Source organism: Rhinichthys klamathensis, unplaced genomic scaffold (assembly GCF_029890125.1).
Source record: "Rhinichthys klamathensis goyatoka isolate OS25496 unplaced genomic scaffold, OSU_Roscu_1.1 h1tg000197l_1, whole genome shotgun sequence".
Lineage (NCBI taxonomy): Eukaryota > Metazoa > Chordata > Actinopteri > Cypriniformes > Leuciscidae > Rhinichthys > Rhinichthys klamathensis.
In genome coordinates, this window is record NW_026606723.1 from 1,163,312 (window position 1) to 1,179,989 (window position 16,678).

Consider the following 16,678-nt stretch of genomic DNA (forward strand, 5'->3'; position numbering starts at 1 on the left):
TACCTGCGGTGTCAAGCCCTCTCCTTCCTGCCACCAATCAACGCGCCCCTCATTTGCATTATTAAAATGAGCGTCCACGACAGCCAAAATATCGCATCAGATCTCGCGAGACAATAATGCATTCAGAAATAAGGGTCAGAGGAGCTCTGTGTTTATTTTTTTTCCACTTTTCTTTTTTAAAAGGGCCTGAAAGACTATAATAGAGCATGGGTATCCAAGGTAATAGTAGGTTATGACTTCTTTAAACATTATCTGCACTTTTACAGAAGAAACGTATGCGACTTTAAAAATCCAAACACCAGACCTTGCAGAAATTTGAATGCAATGATGTAATTGGTATATTATAGGAGCCTATTTGATGATGGGTACATCTTACTTTAAATTAGATCGATGTTTGCGTTTCTGAAGCTCTCAAGAATGCAGCGTTCACTTGTAGCCAAAAACAGTGGGGAATGGCACTATAATTTATATCATTGATATCGTTATCGCAATAAATGCCAGAAAATATTGTGATATATTTTTAAGTCCATATCGCCCATCCCATAGCGTGCATACATTCAGTAGCCCAAAGCCGCCTCACAAACAGCTCGCCAGTAACAAAAGTTATTTTTCGCAGATTATATCGCTTTAACAGGAAAAAACACGCAAAATGATGTCAAAACTCTGGTCTTGGTGAGTAACTTTGTAAAGACAGTCGGTTATGTCTTAAATAAGTATAAAACGCACGTGACAGTGTGACACACAAAATTAAAATTCTGACAGCTCACACTCATGTTATTCCAACCCCGTAATACTTTCGTTCATCTTCGGAACACAAATTAAGATATTTTTTTATGAAATCTGAGATCTGGATCACTCCTCCATAGGCTTCAAGGCAATTTCATTCTGCCGGTCCAGAAAGGTTAGTAAAAACATCGTTAAAATAGTCCAAGTGACTACAGTGGCTCAACCTTAGGTTTATCAAGCGACGAGATTACTTTTTGTGAGCAAAAAACGAACAAAAATAACGACTTTATTCAACTATTCATTTTCTTCTGTCTGTGTGGGCCTCTGACGTGAGTTCAAGAGAGCGCCACGACGCATGCGCGAGAACTGAGAAGATGACGCAGATGGGTCTAGATGTAGTGTTCAAAATTAAGGTTAAAGTGCTTTTTAATTTTGTTTTGCATTTTGAAAATGTAATTTTTGGTTATTTAAAGTATGATAACAGTGTGATTAAGGAGGCTTTTGTAATTAATTTGATGATTGTATTAGTCAAATTTTACATCCATAAGTGTAAGTTTTCTAACAAAAAGCCCCTTTTCTCTGTATTTCTTATAGAATTCAAAAATTATTTTTCTACTATTCAATCTAGTACTAATGCAAAAGCTAATAAGACTGTGCATTTGTGTACTGTCTTCAAAATCGTTGATTGATACGAGGTCTTGTCCTTTTTTCTATTTATTTTATTTTACCTTTATTGTATTTTTGTATCTCCCCTGGCTTTAAAGTGTATCGTGTATTGTATTGTCTTGTTTAAGCATTAAAAAAAAAAAAAAAAAAAAAAATTGGTTCTAAAGTGTGCATTTCCTGGATGTCCGAAACGTGAGAAACCAACGAGAAAAAGTAAAAGTGCCTTACCAATGCCGCAAAATGAATGGCTTACCTTTCACACTTTCCCATCAAATGATCGTGAGCGTCATCTTCTCAGTTCTCGCGCATGCGTCGTGGCGCTCTCATGAACTAGCCTAACCTGTATGTGCAGATAATCGTTATGAATGTTTGGGTGATAGTAGAAAAAAATCCTGAGCCTGAACTTTTTTCCCTGGGACAGATGCCTAAGGGCGAGTCTTGTCATATATTTTTGTCATTATTTTTAGAGAATGCAAGACACACACAAACACATGCCGATCTTCATAATTCTAGTTTTGACTTCTAAAGTGTTTTGAATTCGACCCAAATCCTAAATTTCACTTGCACTGCACTGCAATATATTTTATTCATGATTAATATTGCATTGCAAAATAATGTGTGCTGGTCAACTAGTCTAAAATTAAGAAACCCCTAGAAAACAGTAAAAAAAAAATCAAATAAAAACAGATGTGTACATTTAAGATAGTACTTAATTTATTATTCCAATATCCAAATATGATACTTGATAAAAAGAAAAGAAAAGGGGGCTTTTATTTGTGACGTGCTGTCTTTGCATTTGAACATTGCACATTTTAAACACTTATAGAAAATAGTTGACAATGAATAGACAGGAGTCCTGTGACCTGTCACAAGGACCAATTATAGTAAAACGAATCACTTATTCTAAAAAGAATAGTAAATAGTAATAGTAAAACGTCCGTCATTTAACGAATTTTAAAAACACGGATAGATAATAAAAAATGCTTTCTGACATTTTGACAGGAAAAAAAACACAAACAAGAACAACCAATTTAAAATTAGCCGCCCTTCAATTTTCATTTTACAATGGTCTTCTCTCTCTGTGTGCGCGGTCTATGTTTGTGAGAGAGAGCTCGCGCGGCACCGATACAACGGTAGGCTACTTTTTAATCCATAAGTAACTAACGCGCTAGTTTTCATACAAAATTATTATGTAACATAATTAGGTACTTAAGTTATCATTAACACAATAACGTAACACATGCCTACGTTTCTCAACACTGAGAAAGAATAAATAATAGACGCCTGTTTGCAGACTCGCCCTTATCAGTAATCCACAATTCACAGCACTTTCATAATCACTAAGCCATAGCGATTTTAATTTTATTTAGATTTATTGTTCATCAATACTTAAGCATTTTATAATTTGCATGGCTGTATGATGTCTTCCTCGTATTGGAGTGATCATGAATGACGTATTTTAAAATAATCCATGCGATCACTCCCGTGTGATAATCGAATCCAGATTAAGTTAACTCAATACAATAACGTTACTTCAACTTTCCACATCCACCCGTTTAGCCGTTCACCTTCAGGAGTCAGAAGTAACGTTACCGTAGTCTCGCGTAGCCAGACCTTCAGACCAACGTTCCGTGGGCGTGACGTCTGAGGCTGAGACTAGAGAAGTACCGTGACTACTGTCCTCGCTAATGAACCAAGACGGCGGGCCGCGGGAGTGGAAGGGGATCAGCGGGATTCTTTATTGCTGTCGATTTTCAGTCTCTTTTTAATGATAGCCCTTACGCACCTGTCAATCATCTCCGCTTGCTAATTTTATTATTATTAATTTGAAAAGTACATTATCATCATTTCGTATGTTTTTTTCTAGTGCTATGATTGGTCGAACTCCGCTTCTTTTGCTGTTGCTTGATTTGAGGACTGCGCGTGCACAGATCGCGTCAGCAGGTTTTTGCGTAGTTTAGAGTGTCAGCGTCCTTTGAGCAAAATGCGTACAGGTTGGCAGGTCTGCGATTGGCTGAAGTAGGCTTTAGTAAAGTAGGCTTTACTGGGTTTAGTGAAAGCGCCTCTCAGATCTTGGGAATTGTCAGATCCGCGAACACGAACCTGATTTTTTTTTTTTTTTTTGCAGAAAAAACGGGGAAGACTCATGAATATTCATTAGGGAACTCATCCCTGATTGGTCTCATGACCTACCCCCTAACCCCGCCCCTAAACCTACCCGTCACTGGGGGTCTGATGACCTACCCCTAACCCCACCCAGACCCGGCGCCAGACACAAATTCACGGACGGGCATTCGTTTTTTTCAGGGGGGCACAAATGAAAACAACCTCATTGCATCATAACAGAATCCATTATGATACTATGCAATGATCGATAGAGCATAATAATTATATAATAGGCTACTGACGCTAAAGGTACGTTTACACACTGCCTCCGCAAATTTCGATTTAATTTTTTAAGTAGGTTTGAGAGGTGTTTTCAGGTCATCAGTGAGTGCTGTGAATTATTATTGGAAAAAAATTGGGCATGTTGTGTGGACCTCTGTCCCTAGGGGGGTTCGGGGGCATTCTCCCCCGCAAGAAAATTTTGTACATTTTAAGTTTAAATGCATCAATCTGGTGCACATTGAGAGCTCAAAATTAAGAGCTTCAACCGGCTTCGACCCATGAACTGTGCACATTGAACAAAGAAAAAGCATTGACTTGTACCTAAAGAGGGCTCAAACATCTTGTTAATTATAGTCTCAGTCTACATTACATCGTATATTATATTAAGCTATAGAATAGGAAAATTACACTACTTTTGTCCTAATTTCTTCACTTGTAAGAAATAAACCTTTGCGCTTTTATTTAGGAGAAAACACAAGATCACCATGCTAATCGTGTGAGCAAGAGCGCACTTAACTTTAAATCACGCAGCACAAACAGAATGGCTAACGTTAGCCTACTTAATTAAAGTCTTGTGCTGTTTAGCCAAAAAAAACAAAAAAACTCGACATGTCAACAAAACATAAACATCTTCCCAAACACATATCAAGCTTATTTAAAAACCTCGAAAGCATAAACACTCATTCAAAGTAATACAACGTATTACGTATTCAGGATACAAATTATGAGTAGGCTAACAGTAGTCTCCACAGAGCATAAAATATTCATTTCATTTTATTTTTCGTGTTCGCATTTATGAGGAAAAAACAATGTTACAGACGTGAGCGCTCTGAAAGCGGCACTAAAAGATGCTTTAAAACTTTCACAGAGACATCAAACAGAAAGCAAAACCTTTCTTTAAAGTGAATTTCGTTTTGTATTAATTGTATCTTAATTTTAATCAATATTTCATCAACCAATTGCCTGGATGGATTTAATAAATAAGAAGTAAATATAGCAGACGATAATGACGAACCGGAGGCGCCAGCGCGTGAACTGGAGCTCGTCGCAATTGAACCGAAACTCAGTGTAGGCGTATAAGGTAGCCCGCCTCACAGACATGTCTACTTTTAAACAGAACAATTCAAAACGAAAGAAAACAGACTACAGACTGCTCCCTGCTCATGTAATCCGTATGAAATGTGCATTTCTCTATGGCGTTTGAACGAAACGTTTGAATGAATGACTCAAAGACTCGCTTAACAAGACCGCTATCACATGCATTTCCGCGCTCTCTATCGACAAACCAATCAATCCGTTTACAATTTAAATAAAATCAGACCAAACACATTTTTATTTTTATTCAGGAGTTATGTATATTCAAAAGGATAACTTTTGATAACAGTAGCCTATTGATAAAAAAGATATTGTGCAAACAAGCAAGGACTGGTGGGACTTGAAGTGGAGTTGGTGAAGGGAGAGACTCGCTCAGGGCGGGCACTAGTGACTCACAGGGCGGGCCAGGCCCCCCAATGCCCGCCCATGGCGCCGGGACTGACCCCACCCCTAAACCTACCAGTCACTGGGGTTAAAATCAATCAGGGATGAGTTCCCTAATAAATATTCATGAGTCTTCCCCTACCATCCTGTGAAAAAAAATATCGCCGCCGGGGCGCAACATTATAACATTGTAATAATGTTTCACAGGCTATCAGGCCTGTTGATGTGTAGAGAAATACAATGATTTACAAATGACATCCAGTCACATTTACAGCTGTAACTACTCCTTGAGATTAGTTTTTGCAATACACAATTTAGACAATCTCTCAAATCAAGCATAATGACGTTTTAAACATGGAAATTTAAGTTCTTTTTGGTCTACAATCTGATCGGTCAAATGATTAACTTATTCCTCTGAATTACGAAGCAAGATCGTGCGACAACATTTATTTAGTAACAACGTTTAAGTTTTGTTTGCGGTGGGTGGAAATTAAAATACACATTTAGTGTTTCTGATTCTCGTTTTTGCTATGCGTTTTCAGGTAACGTTACAAAAGAAGACAGACATGCGGAAAAGACACGTGGATGGTATGTGCATTTTAATTATTGTATACATTATAATGAATCCTATATAATCATACTGGATTCAATTCGTGTCGATTTCTGATGGTTTTGAGTCGAAAGGAATGAATATCAGAGCTAACATTAACGATGCTAAAACATGAATAACTGTCAAATTAAGACACGGTAGATTAGATTGTCTAAGGAAACAGCAGGATGTTAAATGCAGTCATTGCGAATATTTACAACATTTTTTTTTCTTGAAAGCAAACAGTTTATTTTCCTGAAACAACTTTGACCCCGAGCTGAAGGTGTAAATTCAGCTGTGTGAGCCAGTGAGATGCTCTAGTGCGATGCTGCCCTCCAGCGGTTGGCCTGCGTACTGCACGCGTAAACACTGGGTTTTTCACTTGATACAGTGTAAAACATGAAAAATTACAGTAAATTAATAATTAATAATTCATAATTAATAAAAATAAGGAACGCTTCACGAATTTGCGTGTCATCCTTGCGCCCCCTGCGAGCCGATCTTCGGTCCACTTTTGGTTCCACAGTTCCACTTTTCCTGCATCCTGATTGGCCCGTCGCCTGGCTCGCCATTGGTCGGAGGTCGGTTCCACTTTTCGGGCTTCCCGATATGGTCATGGTGAGTAGCTTGCCATTGGTCCTTCGCGAAAGTTCCACTAAGCCTGCACCCCGATTGGGCTGTGGGCGGGACTACCCGGGAGCGCGTTGGGGCTGGTGACGTCAGTGCCGTTTATTGCTTTTTGCAGCGATCGATCTATATCTGGCTGGATTTTCGTTATCATCATCATCATCATTTGCTGAAATTGGTTCACATTTGTTGACATTTGTTGAATATGGAGGTAAGAGGGCATGATTTATTACGATTTGCTTAATTTTCGTGTGGTTCGCCGCACCTGTACCTGTGTACCTGTAACTTACTGTAGTGATTTAAACCGATTTACCGCGCCTCAACTGTCATGTGTAAAATGCGAATGCCGTAGTAAAGCGTCGGTAGTTTCGTGGTTATTGTGTTATTAAACTCGTTGTCACCACTGCTTAGTTACATGCTTATTCCAGAACTGTAGTTACTGTAGTAAAACCATGGTTATAAGGCTGTGGTTGTCTCTTGGTACGTTTTGATGTGCCTCGAATTATTGTTTTGAAATAAATGCATAATATTTGCATATATACTTAAAGCATAACCACATTTGTATTCTGAGAGGTTATATACATGTTGTACAGTTATACTTTGCAAGAGTGAGGTAACACAGCAGGGTGTGAAACGACCCCCACACCTGTGACCTGTGACCTGTGGTTGGGGGGATGGGGGACAGAAAGCAAAGCTTTGACCCTGTCATGAACAGGTGCAGGGTCATGAACAGGTGTCTGTGTGACCTGTCTGGCCTTTGATATTTTGCTCTTTTTGAGTAGATAAAATAGATTTTGATTTGATTGTAGATCCCAAAAAAACCAGTGTCTTCACTAAAATGTATTTATCTGTTATTTAATTTAAAAAAGTGTTCATTCAGATGTTATGCAATTACACTCATCCAATTGTAAGTTCTAACAGATACTGTAGTCGCATAGTGAAACAAAACCCATATTTTGAGATCAACTTTAGCCCTTTTTTTGCCAAATAATGAATAAAAAACCTTAACCAACATATTCCTTATATTTTGATGCTTTAATTAAACTTGTAGGATCAATAAAAGCAAATAATGTGCAAATATCCCCTTGGACATCACAAATGTATTTATTTACGGTGTCATTTCTTTCTTTTGTGTCTTGTAGAATTTGGATTACAGTGCCCAGTTCCGCAGGGAGAGCTCCGGTGAGCTCACCCTTAAACCCACTCCTGAGGCAGCGGCTCTTGCTACTGCCTACAGGAAGAATCCCACCCCGGGACGCTCATGGCCTGCTGCGAGGGTGAAGGAGGAGGCCATCGCTCGCGTGGCAGCAGCGGGAGGTGACACGTACAATCACCAGCTTGTGCTGAGTGAAAGCGCCCTGCAGTTTGGCCAGTACAGGGGGAAAACCTTTAAATGGTTGCTTTCCAACGATGTTGGTTACGCATCCATGGTGCTGGCCGTGCATCAGCGGGAGCGTGAGGGCGGCGACACCACCCAGTCTGCTGTCATGAGCAACAAGGACGTGTTGCTGCGGTATGCTGGTCTGTTTCCTGACATGGTGGCTGCCATAATCGAGCGCCGGGTCAGGGAGGGCTTTGCCACACGAGCCCAGGAAGACCAGGTGCTTGTTGGATTTGGCAAATATGCCACCATGTCATTTAAGGACCTTTATGAGGCGACGGACCGCGACAGAAAAGGGTATGTGTTCACATCTTTAACAGAGGATGCAGACAGTACAGAAATGTGTAGTGTTGGAGCTTGAGCTAATAATGTGTCCCTCCATTTCAGCTTCATCAAGTGGATGAAAAAGCAGACTGCCAGACCGGGTACGAAGATGGAAACTCTGCAGAAGTACATACGGAGGAGAGACGCTGAGATGCTGTCAAAATCAGCACCTCCAGGCATGAATCTTACTTAACTTTTGTAGGGTTTATATTATAATTCTTGCATAAACATAATACAGTTATTGAACTGAAATGATCCAACACTTGACTTGAGCTGATAGTCTTTTCAGAGGTGCTTTAAAGCAGAGTTAGAATTTTTAAATTGTTGAATCATTTTTGCATACTGTAAAGCTGCTTTTAAACAATCTGTATTGTGTTAAGCACTATATAAATTAAGGGGACTTGACTTAATTAACACTGTTCATCCTGATATTAACAGTGGCTGCCTCCAGCTCAGCTTCTGCAGAAGAACCGTCTGATGAAGATCTGCTTGCTGTAGTGGCAGATATAGATGTTCCAGGTGAGCATTACCTTCTCTTTAGCAGGATTAAATTTGTGATTTATTTTAAGAATACCGTGCTTTTGTACATTATATAACCTGTTTTGTTATTATGTATTACCAGCCTTCCGATGGATTGTTTTACAAACAGTAAGGTAGGAGGTAGTGCCTTTTGGTCATGCGGGCTAACGTGGCTTTCTTTTACCTTTTTTGTTTTGTTTTTTGGTCGTGCGGGCTAACGTGGCTTTCTTTGTCCTTTTTTTTTTTTGCTTTTAATCACATTTAATGACATCTTTTTACACTCCATGGCTTTTTTTCCAACTACGTTGCCTTTTTCCCAGCCTGCTCAGCTTTGAGCATCTATCTTTTCATCTCCACACATTTCTGTGCGTCATCATCTTTTTGTCATCGCATGATTTTCAATCATTAAATGGATGGTTACAGCTGCAATCACTAATCTTAACACACTAATGTTAAATACTAGCAGTAATATCTAGCAGTAGTAACAGTAATTGTATTAATCTTTTAGTAATAAATAACACTGATGGTGCCACTTCTATGCATCTCATTTCCTTTTTCCTTTTATGCCATGCAGCTGATGTGACTCAATCGTCCAGTCAGCCAGAACCTCTGCCTTCTGCAACGAGAGCTGCTGCTGCTGCGCCAGAAAAGCAGCCTCTGCCCACAGAAGAAGTAAGTAAAATGCTCAAATGGTTAGTGAAAAATCAGCAGCAGAAAAAACAGAGCCACACGATTTTCATTTTTCTTCCCCTTATAGCTGCAGCTGCCTGAAGGCTGGAGACAGACCCTGCCCAAAGAGCAGCATTTGTGGATCAGCAAGGCTCTCTTCACCAGAGACAAGTCTGGGAGGCTGGCGCTGACCAAGAACTTGCGTCTGTGGTGGCATCCTCCTGGGCCCCGTCCTCTCTATTCCCAGCCTCCTTCGAAGCCTGATGCCTTCTATCATGCCAGGCTGTTCCTGTGGGTCCCGTACCGCTTGTGGTCATACAGGCTGCTCTGCTCACAGCCCAACTGTCGCCGTCTTACCTTACCGCTGACAGCATGCGGGATGTACAAGACCGTCAGGAGGGTCTTGGATGCCAGCGGCTGGTACTACATGGCTACTGAGTACCTTGAGTGCCGGACCTGCAAAAAGAAGCTGGTAGCCTGGTCACTGGACATCCTTAACCAGCTTGATCCTGTCCACAGGGAAATGTTTCCTGCGGTTTTGACCTACAGGTTGGCACACTGTTTTTTTATTGTTTTTTAGTTTTAACTTGAGAAAATGTCTTTCATGCTCATTATTAAGCTGTGTTCTTTTCTTTTCTTTTTTTTATCATGCAGGCTGTCCTGTGATAAGGAGATAGTGAGGTGGATGCGGGGACGCTCATTGGGGAACAGTGCGACTTCTGCCTACCGAAGCCTGTGTGTCAGGCACAGAGAGCATTGGATTGCCCAAACAACCCATTATCTCTCCGTGGTTGCGAAGTTCCCGGACTATGCCACAGACCCTAGCAGGCTTGCTGCCCAGCTACCTCAGATGCTACCTGTGCCTCGTCCGGCATGGCTGCTGTCAGTTTATGCCAAAGACGTGCTGACACGGCTGCCGGAACTAAAGGCCAGGGTGACCTCCATCTATGGAACCATCCTGAAGATGGATTCCACTAAAAAGGTAAGACGACACATGCTCATAACATCACCATTAGTAGAAATAGGTGTAGGCTAGGTCACCTTTTTGTTCTCGTGTTTTTTACAAAATTATCATTTTTTTCAATGACATGGAGGTCTTTCCATATTAATACTTCTTTTCATTCTATTTTAGATCACTAAGAAACTGGCTGGTGAGGCTGCTGGCACAGCAGCATGGGCCACAGATGTGGGAAATGAGTTTGGCCAGGTCCTCATGTGTGTCCTCACTGAGGCAGAGGGTGATGGCCTACTCCCCATGTGCTCTGGACTCATGGAGCGCTACCGGAGAGCTGGGGAAGCTCCTCCCCAAGTCCTCTATGTGGACCGGGACTGCTGCTCTGCCACCGGGAAAGGCAAGGCGGCTGCAATGTTTGGTGAGTGGGACCACCTGATTGTCAGGCTGGATCTTTGGCACTTCATGCGGAGGTTTGCAGTAGGAGTGACCACAGACAGCCACCCGCTTTATGGCCCCTTCATGAAACGCCTCACATCATGCATCTTTGAATGGGATGCTTCCGATGTGGAGAGGCTGAAGGAGGCCAAGCGGGCGACAGGCTGTGAGCCCGCCGCCAAAGAACTTGCAAAGCATTGTCGCCGTCGCACTCGAGGGGCCCAGGAGACAAAGCAGCTCATTGAGAAGCTGCTTATGGACTTCATGGGGGCAACGGACACCATGGGCATCAAGCTCCTTGACCAGCAGAGGATGCAGGAGATCTGGCACACCCAGCAGCGCCACTTAGAGTGCATCCAGGACCCGCCAGGTGTACAGCTTTACAGGAAGACAGGAGAAGTGACCAAGGGAGGCGTCATTCTTCCCTCGTACCGCTGTGCACGTGGCTCAACATCCCTGGAGTCGTTCCACCTGCACTTGAATCGCTTCGTGCCAGGTTTGCATTACACAAAAATAGCATCTGTTGTTCATTTCTGTGTGTGTTTGCACTGTATGGTTTTTTTCATGGTGATCTGAATTTGTTTTTAGGTACAAGAGCAAATGCCTTGCATTTTCAAGTGTACCTGTTGGAAGGACTGGTTCAGTGGAACGAGGCACGTGGGGTCGCTGCTGTCGAAGGTGCTAGTAGGGAGGAAATCTGCTATGGCGGCCAGCTGATGCAGTACTGCAATGCACTGAGCCAGCAGCTTCTGGGTCTGAAACTGGCAACGGATTACACCAGCCCCGGTGAATACACAGGTTTTACTTTTGTGTTCATGCAGACATTTTACTTTAGCTGTATTTCACCCATGTGTTTTTAAAACATCTATGTGGTACACTCTGTGTTTCTACAGGAGAGCTCATTGGTGTGGAATATTTGTATTCCCAAACCAGCAGAGCGTTTGAGGAAGACGTAGGTTTAGATCCTGATATTCCAGATGGGATTCGGGATGAAGACCTGCAGGATGATCTGGAGGGTGATGATGAGGGGTTTGAGGATATATGCCTTGATGAGCCCATTGAATTCATGGAGCTCGAGGGCACTGACCTGAAGCCCCCTCAGGAACAGACAGCGGCCCTTCACCCTCCTGGTCTGTCCTCATCCCAGACGGTCTCAGCAGCTGAGTCTTCCTCTCCTGCCTTGTCCACTCAGAGCCAGGTAAATTAATAAACACACTGTGTACACTGAGATTGTATGGTGTGTGATGATGTTGATATTTCATTTGGGGTTTATTTTGTAATAATGAATGGCTGACTGTAGATTATCTCACTTATTTCACAGCTATATGTAGATTAAAAAAAAAAATACTTTCATGTTGGTAAATTTATTTGATGATAGAGGATCTTATTCATTTCTTTTCATGTACAGATGGAGAGTGTGGGACCAGATGGGCAAGCTGGTTATGACCACGTTATTCACCTGGCCAACAGTCTGGTTGCCCTGCGCCATCAGGGGTTTGTCACTCAGGGTAAAGTGGATGAGATCGTCATGCTGTGGAACAACATGTCAGATCATGACAAGGCCCCTCTCGTCTATCCCCCCCGCCACCGTGACAGACAACTGAAGGGTCGCTTCAAGGTCAGCCACTCAAAGACCAATGTGACCCCTGGCACTGAAAGTCTGAAGAGGTACTGGTTTCTGTTGTTTTTCTCACTTTCTGTTACTTCGTTACCATTTGATTCTCTTGAAAGTTCTTTGTATCTAGGCTATAATTATAACCAGTCTCGTAATCAGTGTTATTCACATGTTTGATCCTTTTTCACTTTGCAGATGCTTCCTTGGTGCAGGTGGACCAGCTCAGTGGCCCAGCACAAGCCGTTTGGTGGAAGCCATCTGTCTGGCTCTCTGCAGGATTTACCCTGCCGGTCAGACCATTGCCGGAGTCCGGTTAAACCGATGGGCTGCTGTCACAAGGGACTATAGATTGATCCGTGATATAGTCCTGAGCAGCCCCGGAATCATGGCTCGGACCAGTTTAAAACTCTTTGAGCTAAACCAGCTCACTGTCTCCCAGTGGTAGGTTCAGTAATTAATTGTTCATGTTTGCATCTGTTTTCATATTCATTATCATTTTACACACAGATAACAATAATAATTATTGTCTTTTCTGTACATAGGCACAATGACCGTATAAAGAGGCAAGAGAGGGAGGTGTTGCAGCAGGACATTGAAACTTTTACTGCTCCTTTGGTGGCCCCTCAACAACTCCCACCGGTGCTGCCAAAACTAATGGAAACAATACAGCATGGACACTCAACCTTTGAGTTTCAAATACCTCAGGATGCGTCCGGTCAGGCAGCACCGCGTTCTCGAGGCCAGCCTCCTCCAGTGGGCTCGACGGCAGCAGCTATTGCCAGACCCACACCTCAAGTCCATCCAGGCACAGCCTACTCTGACACTTCTGCCTCTGCGTCTGTACCTGTACCTTCTACGCCCGTACCTGTTGGTGCTGCCCTCGTTCCTGTTTGTGCTGCGCCCGTTCCTGTTGGTGCTGCGCCCGTTCCTGTTATAGGAGCACATGTTCCAGTTGCAGCGCCAGATGAAAAGAGGGTACCCAAGACCACAGCGTGGCGGCGAAGGAAGTTGGCAGAAGCAGCCGCAGCAGCTGCAGCTCAAGGTTTGAAACCTAAAAAACGGCAAATACCTCAGCAGTTCATTTGCCAAAAGTGTGGCCAGCCAAAGACTAAAGAATTTGGCCACAGCCAGTTCCGGGGCGTCCACTTCTGTGCAAAGGCTTCTGGGAGGACTGTGGCGCAGTGGATGCAGGAAGTCAAGAGTGGAAATACAAAATGAACATGGACACAAAAATGTATGTTGTAAATGTTTATTTCATTTTGAAAAAAAATCATTTTATATATAAATATATATATTTCCTTTTTCTAATGTCTGTGTACATTTCTGCTTTATAGTTATTTTATTGCATACAAGATATAAAGAACCTGTTCAAAATGAATTTCAACTCACTTCAGAAAGCACACTGCCTATATACATTTACATATGGTTGTGTTAATTTAGTTTTTGAAAACTGCACTACTAATTACACTTACATTTATTGGATATTTAAAAAAAAAAGTATAAAATAAATTAGTATATCCATATACTAATGTATAGAGAGGATTGAAAATGAATACCACATTGTCCAGAATCCTTAATTCCATGTGTTATGAGCTAAAGTATAAAAAATTTCATTTTACGTAAAAAAATTTAAAAATATAAAAACTATTTATTTAAATATAATAATCATTTTAAGATATTTGACTATACTTTGAAATATTGGAAATACCATTTGATTTGTTTCAATACCAACATTAACATATTATTTAAATATACCACATTTCATACATTCATTGTAGACATAGTGACAGTGCTACAGCACATGGCTACTTAATAGGCATATGTCATGCCCCAAGAACCACATGGCTACTTATTATGCCAGTGTTAGGTACCTTGCTCTGCCCGCCCCCAAGACCCGCCCCCTTAATAGTCCCACTTCACTTATTTCTCTCATTTTAGCAGGATGAAGACCCCACAACACCACAGGTGACCCCATTGGGGTTTTGGGGTCACCAACTTGGAGTCCAAGGCCTTGGAAGGCTCCCAGGGACCACAGGGGGCACCGGGGGCCCACAGAGAAGATCAGCCAGTATCCTTGCACCAGGCAGGGTTCCCGCGGAGTCTTAAAAAGTCTAAAAAAGACTTAAATTCAGAAAGTGAAATTTAAGGCCTCAAAAAGTCTAAAAAACACAAGTTTAGGTCTTAAATTTAATTTACCCAAGTCTTAAAATTCTTACCTTCGTTAATTTTGTTAATTGTGGTCAAGCGTTGTCCGCCGAAAATAAAATGTTGGTTGTTTTGTTTTCTAGTAGGCTACGTGATGATGATAATCCCATGTGAAAATCCCATTGCGTGATCACTGCAGGTATAACTCCTGTAAAGTAGGTGGCGGTATGTAACCCGCGCCGCCAATAAAGTGAAGGAAGTTGTTTTCACTAGCTACCTGCCCGCCGAATTCGTGCAAGTTGCAACGTTAAGTCGGGGCTGTCGTCGAGCGCGTAGTTTTCAAATATCATGGGGACAGGGGAAGTGTGTGTTTAACATGACTTGGCTCGATAAGGGTGAGTTTTGCAGCTGGTTACAAGCTGTCCCTAGCAATAGATATGAAGCTCGCTGCAAAATATGCAAGAAGATAATACAGCTAGGGACATTGGGTGTGAAGGCGCTCGAGCATTGCGAAAACGTTTACGTGCGGACCGAACAAGATTTGGTATAGCGGACTTCATCAAGAGAGATCTAATTAACACCATTAGCGGACCGTATGTCTTGATGTTCGTTGTTTACTCATTAAACTGCAAGAAAGAGATGATAATTTGGTGGATGATTTAAAAATATTCGTTAATCATCTGTAAATTGTGTAGTCATTTGAATGTAATCATAACGGTCGCCTGAGGGCGCTCAACGACCACGTCATCCGTAAGCGTGAGTTTCTAACAAAAAACAACAGTTTACTAAAAAGAATAAATACATTAAATAATTTACCATTGTTAATTTGTGTTTATTTTTGTTTGTTGTTTTTGTATTTAACCCTTTCACTCGTAAATTTAAAATATTCGAACTGATCCCCCAGCGTGAGTTTTTCTAGGCGACCGTTATTTAGAACCTGTCACTTTAATGTTTCCATGGTGACGCGTCATTGCTTGTCACGTGACACAGCGCAACCACAACAGTGCTGATGAATGATGATCTGCTTTGATGTCATTTTCCCTTTTCTATTCAAAATATTCACAAATGTATTAGCTATAACATGAAACACTGATTGTCAAATATGTGCAAGTGGATGTGTTTTGTTGTTTAAACACCTTCATAACGATCGCGTTAGTTGATCGTTATGAAGGTGTCAGCACAAATCAGCTGTTTGTGCGATGGGCGGCGCCATGTTAGTTTACAACACGTCAATTCCTCAACTTCTCATGAAATACATGAAAGTGGCCGGAGAACTGGGAGAAGAATAGTTTAAAATGTAAAGCTACTTACACAATGTGTATCTGATATGAATAAAACGTGTCGTCTTATTAGAATGGAAAGGATTATTATTGCCGCTTCCATAGACATCAGTCAGTGTGTGTATTTTACAAACTTAAAATATGTTTAAGAATTTCTGGGATCATTCTAATGTTTCTATTTATGTGTCGTGTTGGTCTTAAACTTCACACATAATGGTCTTAAAAGGTCTTAAAAAGGTCTTAAATGTAACAAACTGAAACCTGCAAGAACCCTGACCAGGGGCCATGCTAATCTTCTCTGTATCGTTCCAATTTTAGTATATGTGTTGCCGAAGCCAGCACAAATCAGGATATTTGAGGAGAGCTATTTATACCCATGACCTCAAGCTATGCATTTCCTAGTTGGTAAGTGGATAAACCCCTTATTCTACTCACTTATATCAAATGTGACTGTAAATCATGGTGACATAATCGTGTAAACCTTTAAAAAAACCTATATTTTTAATCCAGCAGTTTTATGTAGGTTTACTGTAGTATTTCCTGAGCTGGCGCTTCTCTGGTTTAGCTCTGATTGGACGTCTCTGTGTGACAGAGGAGCCTTTTGTCTCGTCTGGCACCCTCCCCCGCAGACAAACTTCCTCCGGGGCAAAGAGCAGCCGCCTTCCTCGCAAAAGACCAGAGACCAGGAAACTCTCCTGTGAAAACACTGTGAAATGCTTGAAGTCTGAGAATCCCACAACACTCAAAGACTAGAAACATTTGATCTGACGTCAAGATCAATGCCTGCCTCTATACATGATGTTAAATTGCACATGGCATTGGAGTAATCTAGTTGCAAAATATTAGCTATTTGAACTTTTAAAAGTCTTTAGCTGCACTG

General features: G+C 41.6%; 1 non-coding gene across 1 annotated transcript; it reads right to left on the minus strand.

Moving 5' to 3' along the window:
- Nucleotides 1-16,029: 16,029 nt before the first annotated feature.
- Nucleotides 16,030-16,140, minus strand: LOC130096561 (U6 spliceosomal RNA). The gene has a single exon (XR_008808194.1). It is a non-coding gene; the product is annotated as a U6 spliceosomal RNA (small nuclear RNA).
- Nucleotides 16,141-16,678: the final 538 nt, after the last annotated feature.